Raw genomic sequence first — 8,779 nt, 5'->3', positions numbered from 1 at the left:
TCTTCCCTAAACACACTTTAACTGATTCAAATTTAATACTTTTAGTTAAGAGAATGGTATTATTAACGTTCACCAAGATGTCATTTTTAATCACTCAAGAACAACAGATTGAAACTGTCATTGAATTTAGCAAATTTTTATGTATTCTCTTCCTAGTGTGGTAATAAAGCAGAATAAGATTCTGTTCCAATGAATTGTCCTAAAGGAATTTACTGTCCCACTATAGAGGTGACATGTACCTTGTGATTTCAAAGAGTGGGAGGGATTGCAGATCAGTAGTGTGAACTGAAAAAAGTGTTTTTGGAGAATAAGACATCTGAACTAGCTTTCAAAGAAAAAGTAGTATTCAGATTAATGGCAGGAAAGATACAGGGATAGCATAAACAAAGGTACAGAGGGAGAGATATAGAGAACATGTTCCAAAGGCAGAGATGAAGACTGATCATATTTTTAGGAGGAATACTGGCACCTAATGGTAGAATGTCTCAAATGGCAGGTTAGAGTTTGAATTTTTCACTCTGTGTACATAACGACTTTTAAGAAGGGAAATATGACAAGAGGAAATCTTCCAACTAGACCACAGTCCAATAAAGCCTGAACTTTGAGAGGGGATAATGGATATAAATACCATTACAGCTGAAAGTCCACATAAGGATTGAACACAATTTTCCTGTGCCACATTTATGCAAAGCCAAGTAAATAATGTTCCTGATGACATTCTGATAACTTTGTTTAAGATGCCAGAGCTGGAAGTCCCATGTCAGATTCTGTATCATAAGAATGACTTAGTGCTCAATTCGGCACCACATATACTAAAATTGGAACAATACAGAGAAGATTAGCATGGTCTCTGTGCAAGGATGACACACAAATCTGTAAAGCATTCCATATTTTTAAGACCACAGAACTCCCAACACAAGGGACCCAAGGAGGAGAACATGAAGACACATAATAATTAAAATGGCAAAGATCAAGGACAAGGACAGAGTATTAAAGGCAGCCAGAGAGAGAAAAAAGGTCACCTACAAAGGAAAAACCATCAGGCTATCATCAGACTTCTCAGCAGAAACCTTACAGGCCAGAAGAGAATAGCATGATATATTTAATGCAAAGAACAGAAGGGCTTAGAAACAAGAATACTGTATCCAGCACGATTATCATTTAAATATAAAGGAGGGATTAATCAATTCCCAGACAAGCAAAAGTTGAGGGAATTTGCCTCTACCGGATATTTTAAAGGGACTGCTCTAGATGGAAGCACTCCTAAGGCTAAATAGATGACATGAGAGAAAATAAAATCACAGCAAAGAAAGCAGACCAACCAAATACTAACTAAAGGCAAAAAAATAAAATCAACTACTCACAAAAGCAATCAAAGGAAACACAAAAGAGTACAGAATAAAACACCTAACATATAAAGAATGGACAAGGAATAAGAAGGGAGAGATATAAAGAATCATCAGACTGTGTTTATAATAGTTCAATAAGCGAGTTAAGTTAGACAGTAAGGTAGTAAACTAGCTAACCTTGAACCTTTGGTAACCACGAATCTAAAGCCTGCAATGGCAGTAAGTACATATCTTTCAATAATCACCCTAAATGTAAATGGACTGAATGCACCAATCAAAAGACACAGAGTAATAGAATGGATAAAAAAGCAAGACCCATCTATATGCGCTTACAAGAGACTCACTTCAAACCCAAAGACATACACAGACTAAAAGTCAAGGGATGGAAAAAGATATTTCATGCAAACAACAGGAAGAAAAAAAGCAGGTGTTGCAGTACTAGTATCAGACAAAGTACACTTCATAAACAAAGAAAGTAACAAGAGATAAAGAAGGACATAACATAATGATAAAGGGGTCACTCCAACAAGAGGATATAACCATTATAAATATATATGCACCCAATACAGGAGCATCAACATATGTGAAACAAATACTAACAGAATTAAAGGAGGAAATAGAATGCATTGCATTCATTTTAGGAGACTTCAACACACACTCACTCCAAAGGACAGATCCACCAGACAGAAAATAAGTAAGGACACAGAGGCACTGAACAACACATTAGAATAGATGGACCTAGTAGACATCTACAGAACTCTACACCCAAAAGCAACAGGACACACACATTCTTCTCTAGAGCACATGGTACATTTTCCAAAATAGACCACATACTAGGCCACAAAAAGAGCCTCAGTAAATTCAAAGAGATTGAAACTCTACCAACCAACTTCTCAGACCACAAAGGTATAAAACTAGAAATAAATTGTACAAAGAAAACAAAGAGGCTCACAAACACATGGAGGCTTAACAACATGCTCCTAAATAATCAATGGATCAATGACCAAATTTAAAAGGGGATTAAGCAATATAAGGAAACAAATGACAACAACAACACAAAGCCCCAACATCTGTGGGATGCAGTGAAGGCAGTTCTAAGAGGAAAATATATAGCAACCCAGGCCTACTTAAAGAAAGAAGAACAATCCCAAATGAATAGCCTAAAGTCACAATTATTGAAACAGGAAAAAGAAGAACAAATGAGACCCAAAGTCAGCAGAAGGAGGGACATAATAAAGATCAGAAAAGAAATAAATAAAATTGAGAATAAAACAATAGAAAAAAAATCAATGAAACCAAGAACTGGTTCTTCGAGAAAATAAACAAAATAAATAAGCCCCTAGCCAGACTTATTAAGAGAAAAAGAGAATCTACACACATCAACAGAATCAGAAATGACAAAGGAATAATCATGACAGACCCCACAGAAATAAAAAGAATCATTAGAGACTACTATGAGAGTCTATATGCTAACAAGCTGTAAAACCTAGAACAAATGGACAACTTCCTAGAAAAATACAACCTTCCAAGACTGACCAAAGAAGAAACAGAAAACCTAAACAGACCAATTACCAGCAACAAAATTGAAGCGATAATCAAAAAACTACCAAAGAGCAAAACCCCCAGTCCAGATGGATTGACCGTGGACTTTTATCAGACATACAGAAAAGACATAATACCCATTCTCCTTAAAGTTTTCCAAAGAATAGAAGAGGAGGGAATACTTCCAAACTCATTCTATGAAGCCAGCATCACTCTAATAACAAAATCAGGCAAACACCCGACCAAAAAAGAAAATTACAGACCAATATCCCTGATGAATATAGATGCAAAAATACTCAACAAAATATTAGCAAACCAAATTCAAAAATACATCAAGAGGATCATACACCATGACCAAGTGGGATTCATCCCAGGGATGCAAGGATGGTACAACATTCGAAAATCCATCAACATCATCCACCACATCAACAAAAAGGACAAAAACCACATGATCATCTCCATAGATGCTGAAAAAGCATGCAACAAATTTCAACATCCTTTCATGATAAAAACTCTCAACAAAACGGGTATAGAGGGCAAGTACCTCAACATAATAAAGGCCATATATGACAAACCCACTGAACATCATATAAGCCAACATCATACTGAACAGCAAGAAGCTGAAAGCTTTTCCTCTAAGATCGGGAACAAGACAGGGATGCCCACTCTCCCCACTGTTATTCAACATAGTACTGGAGGTCCTAGCCATGGCAATCAGACAAAACAAAGAAATATAAGGAATCCAGACTGGTAAAGAAGAAGTCAAACTGTCACTATTTGCAGATGACCTGATATTGTACATAAAATGCCCTAAAAACTCCACACCAAAACTACTACAATTAGTATCTGAATTCAGCAAAGTTGCAGGATACAAAATTAATACAAAGAAATCTGTTGCTTTCCTATACACTAACAATGAACTGACAGAAAGAGAAATCAGAAAAACAATTCCATTCACAATTGCATCAAAAAGAATAAAATACCTGGGAATAAACCTAACCAAGGAAGTGAAAGACCTATACCCTGAAAACACTCTTAAGATACTCTTAAGAAAAATTAAAGAGGACACTAACAAATGGAAACCCATTTCATGCTATTGGCTAGGAAGAATTAATATTGTCAAAATGACCATCCTGTCTAAAGCAATCTACAGATTCAATGCAATCCCTATCAAAATACCAACAGCATTCTTCAACAAACTGGAACAAATAGTTATAAAATTCATATGGAACCACCAAAGACCCCGAATAGCCAAAGCAATCCTGAGAAGGAAAAATAAAGTGAGGGGGATCTCACTCCCCAACATCAAGCTCTATTACAAAGCCAGAGTAATCAAGACAATTTGATACTGGCACAAGAACAGAGCCACAGACCAGTGGAACAGAATAGGACTCCAGATATTAACCCAAACATACATGGTCAATTAATATACAATAAAGGAGCCATGGACATACAATGGGGAAATGACAGCCTCTTCAACAGCTGGTGTTGGCAAAACTGGACAGCTACATGCAAGAGAATGAAACTGGATCATTGTGTAATCCCATACACAAAAGTAAATTCAAAATGGATTAAAGATCTGAATGCAAGTCATGAAACCATAAAACTCTTAGTAAAAACATACTCAAAAATCTCCTGGACATAAACATGAGCTATTTCTTCATGAACATATCTCCCCAGGCAAGGGAAACAAAAGCAAAAACGAACAAGTGGGACTATATCAAGCTGAAACGCTTCTGTACAATAAAGGACACCATCAATAGAACAAAAAGACATCTAAAGTATGGGAGAATATATTCATAAATGACAGATCTGATAAAGGGTTGACATCCAAAATATATAAAGAGCTCACACACCTCAACAAACAAAAAGCAAATAATCCAATTAAAAAATGGGCAGAGGAGCTGAACAGACAGTTCTCCTAAGAAGAAATTCAGATGGCCAACAGACACATGAAAAGATGCTCCACATTGCTAGTCATCAAAGAAATGCAAATTAAAACCACAATGAGATATCACCTCACACCAGTAAGGATTGCCACCATCCAAAAGACAAACAACAACAAATGTTGGTGAGGTTGTGGAGAAACCGGAATCCTCCTACACTGCTGGTGAGAATGTAAATTAGTTCAACCATTGTGGAAAGCAGTATGGAGGTTCCTCAAAAAGCTCAAAATAGAAATACCATTTGACCCAGGAATTCCACTTCTAGGAATTTACCCTAAGAATGCAGGAGCCCAGTTTGAAAAAGATAGATGCACCGCTATGTTTATCACAGCACTATTTACAATAGCCAAGAAATGGAAGCAACCTAAGTGTCTATCAGTAGATGAATGAATAAAGAAGAAGTGGTACATATACACAATGGAATATTACTCAGCCATAAGAAGAAAAGAATTCCTACCATTTGCAACAACATGGATGGAGCTAGAGGGTATCATGCTCAGTGAAATAAGCCAGACAGAGAAAGACAAGTACCAAGTGATTTCACTCATCTGTGGAGTATAAGAACAAAGAAAAACTGAAGGAACAGAGCAGCAGCAGACTCACAGAACCCAAGAAAGAACTAACAGTTACCAAAGGGAAAGGGACTGAGGAGGATTCATGGGAAGGGAGGTATAAGGGGATGGGGGAAGAAAGGGGGCATTATGATTAGCATGTATGATGGGGGAGGCCACGGGGAGGGCTGTGCAACACAGAGAAGACAAGTAGTGATTCTACAGCATCTTACTATGCTGATGGACAGTGACTGTAATGGGGTTTTTAGGGGGGACTTGGTGATGAGGGGGAGTCTAGTAAACATAACGTGCCTCATGTAATTGTAGATTAATGATACCAAAAAAAAAGAATGACTTAACACAAGGCTAATATACATTTAATATTCTGAAATGAGGAAGAACTTTCTGCTATATGGATGAAACTATTCAGGAAGAAGCTCTTTCATTCTAACATTTTTCTTAAAGTGCTAAAAATTCATTTTAAAGTTATTAATTACAGAGAATTTATAAGGAGTTTGCTCTATCTTGAGTGCCATTCAAAAAGTTTTATCTTTGAAATAAATACAGAAGTCTGAAATACTCAGTTGAAAAGCTTAAGGGTTGAAGTTGACTCAATTACATTCCAACATGTAGGATTATCAGTATCTGGATATAACTTTCCTTGCAGTTTTACATTGCTTTGATCTCCCACCCAGTCTCATGATCTACAAGCTGAAATGGCATATAACAAAGCCCAACAAGTCTGAATGCCTGAAGCATGGCGAATAGAGTTTCCTTCAGACCAGTACCAATGCCTTCCCTCCTCTCTATCCAGTAGCATCCATGCCACTACTTCTTGGAGAGACCATCTTTGGGAAGAGCACTAAACTGGACTTCCCAAAGGGCACACCCACCTTTCATGCCAGCTGAGGCCACAGTCATTTCCCTTGGTTAATCAGGGTTCAGGCAGGAAAACAGAAGCCATTCTAGGTATTTCAATCTAGGAACAATTTAATGAAAGGATTCAGAGACTTTCAAAAGTGTTAAAAGGACTGAGGAGACAACAGTTATGGAAGTTACTAATTACATTCAATAAATAAGCAAGGGCAAGAATCCCAAGAAATGTCCACTAACATCAAAGTGAGTAATTCTCTGGACACCCAATAGTCTTTTGAAAAATCTCACTTCCATCATCTGCTGATGCTTGTCACCTGCCTGCCTCTGCAACCAAAGATCAGGGACTCCTGTTTCTTTTCTGCTTTCCCAAATTAACACACATGTCCCACATGGGGGGAATCTAGACTGGAACTTGCTGACAAAGTAAACTGGGAAATGTCGTTTTTATAATTTCATCCCTCCAACTTAAGGCAGACATTAGAAGGGCATGAATGCTACTGAAAACTGTAGTAGACAATATCCAGCACAGTTTTCTTCTTTCAAATCATAGCCAATACTACTCCCTGGAAATCAAGACTCATTTCTCCACAGTATTCTCACCGTGGTGACTGGCCCCAGAGACTCAGTGTAATGTTTCTCCTTTCCCCAGGTAATCATATCTGCTTCCCCCAGAGACCATACCTCATCTACCAAAGAGCCACTTTTTCAGAATGCAGTTGCCAGTCTGTGGGTTATTGTGGGTAGAGAGGTGGAAGAGGAACAATGTGGAGATAGACTTTCACTAAACCCAAAATTGAGCACTACACATGACAAGGATAGGTTGTGTGTGCTACAGTTAGCCAGCCAAGTACATACAAAAAATCCACAAGTACCTATGGTACTTTATTTTGGCATCTCCCAAACCAAGGAGAACCCACAGAATGATAGCAATTCAGAGTGGCTTGTCCTCAGTATTCCCCTCACCCCACACACCCTCTTTTACAGCAATTCTACATGTCTGGCTCCCTCACTAGATTGTGGGTTACTAGAGTGCAAGTACTGTGCTTTGCTAATGGTTGTATCTCTGAAACATAATATAATTCCAATTTTATAGTAGTATTTCCATGAATGAATGAAATGGTAACATGAAGCATGAAAACTTTTCTACTGCATCACCAACTCGATGTTCAAAGTTCCTCTGTATACATCACCTAGTCACTTAAAACACAATATATCCAACATAAAATTCTTCTGTTCTTTAAATCTTTCCCCTTCAAGAAGTTATAGTGATTTTTTAATGATAGAGTTCATCAAAAAATGGATAAATCCTCAAGCCAAGGTCTTATGGATGGATCTACATGTCTATTGAAGACACTTAAGAAGAAATGTAGAAACAAAAATGGTAGGAGTAAAATTTTCTAGGAAGATAGAATTAAAGATTGCTGGGCATTAGACAACAACTGTTTGTAATCTAGCAAATTGTCTTGCTGATGGGTTTCAGCCCCGGGCAAGTTCGCTATGGATTCAATGTGACCAAAGAAAATGACAGCAAAACATTATTGGGGTGAAACGATTATACCCAACTTTATTTCCAGGTGGCAGGTCAGTCACTAGAATCCTGTTCACTCAGAGCAAGTCTGCATGCAGCAAGCCAGTCTCTGCCTCTGGGTCCCTCTGCCTGCACAGCCATCCTACACAGCTGTCCCCTGAGCCTCTGTCCTCCATGCTGCCAACACTCCAGCCTCTGCTCTGCTCTCCTGCAGCCTTGCAGCCCTGCCACCATGGCATGCCCAGAGCACTGGGCAGAGCTCTTTATATAGAGTCAACAGCCATGTATTGCCCACAGGTGTGCAGTGAGCTACTCAACCAGAGCCAGGTGAGAATCCTGGCCACAGGAACTCTCATTTTATCCACACAAGTGTTGACGGCATTTTTAAAGTATTTGAATACCTACTGCCCTTGAATAATATAATGGGTTTTCCAGGTTTATTTCATGATGATGTGAAATTTTAGAAGCAATTTTACATATTACCATTCCTACTCCAAATTTCATGAAAAGCAAAAAAATTGCATAAAAGAAGATAAATTTGTCATGTTAGAAAAAAGAAAGTATTTTTTCTGAAGATATTTTAAGGAATCTCTGAAAGGTGGTAAGCAGACAGAATCATAACTGCAGAGCCACAAAACTGAAAAGAGCCTAAGTGTCAAACACAGGTAAGACAAGGCTACGTACAGTTGAGGAAGTTCCAGAATCAGTAGGTAAAGTAAGAGGGAAGGGTCTGCAAGCAGCTATGAGATGGTTAGTCCCTCCCACTGCTGTTGGCAACTGAACCAAAGCACTGATGTCAGCTCCAGGGTCTGAGGATCAGGTAATGCCCAGATAGAAACTGACCCAAGGAGGCAAGGGTACTTCCTTACACAGCACCACTCACCCAGCGGGGCATTCCATCCCTCCCACACAATCCCTGTTGGTGAGCTATGATTGCCGCAGTCAGCATCCTCATAAAGTGACAACAGGTAGAAAATAAAACAAAAA

General features: G+C 38.4%; 1 non-coding gene across 1 annotated transcript; it reads left to right on the top strand.

Moving 5' to 3' along the window:
* The first annotated feature begins 788 nt into the window (after window positions 1-788).
* LOC118907117 (U6 spliceosomal RNA) lies at window positions 789-895 on the top strand. The gene has a single exon (XR_005022712.2). It is a non-coding gene; the product is annotated as a U6 spliceosomal RNA (small nuclear RNA).
* Window positions 896-8,779: the final 7,884 nt, after the last annotated feature.

The sequence above is a fragment of the Manis pentadactyla genome, chromosome 1 (assembly GCF_030020395.1).
Source record: "Manis pentadactyla isolate mManPen7 chromosome 1, mManPen7.hap1, whole genome shotgun sequence".
Lineage (NCBI taxonomy): Eukaryota > Metazoa > Chordata > Mammalia > Pholidota > Manidae > Manis > Manis pentadactyla.
Note: the sequence above shows the minus strand (reverse complement) of the source record. Positions and strands in the feature narration are given on the sequence as shown.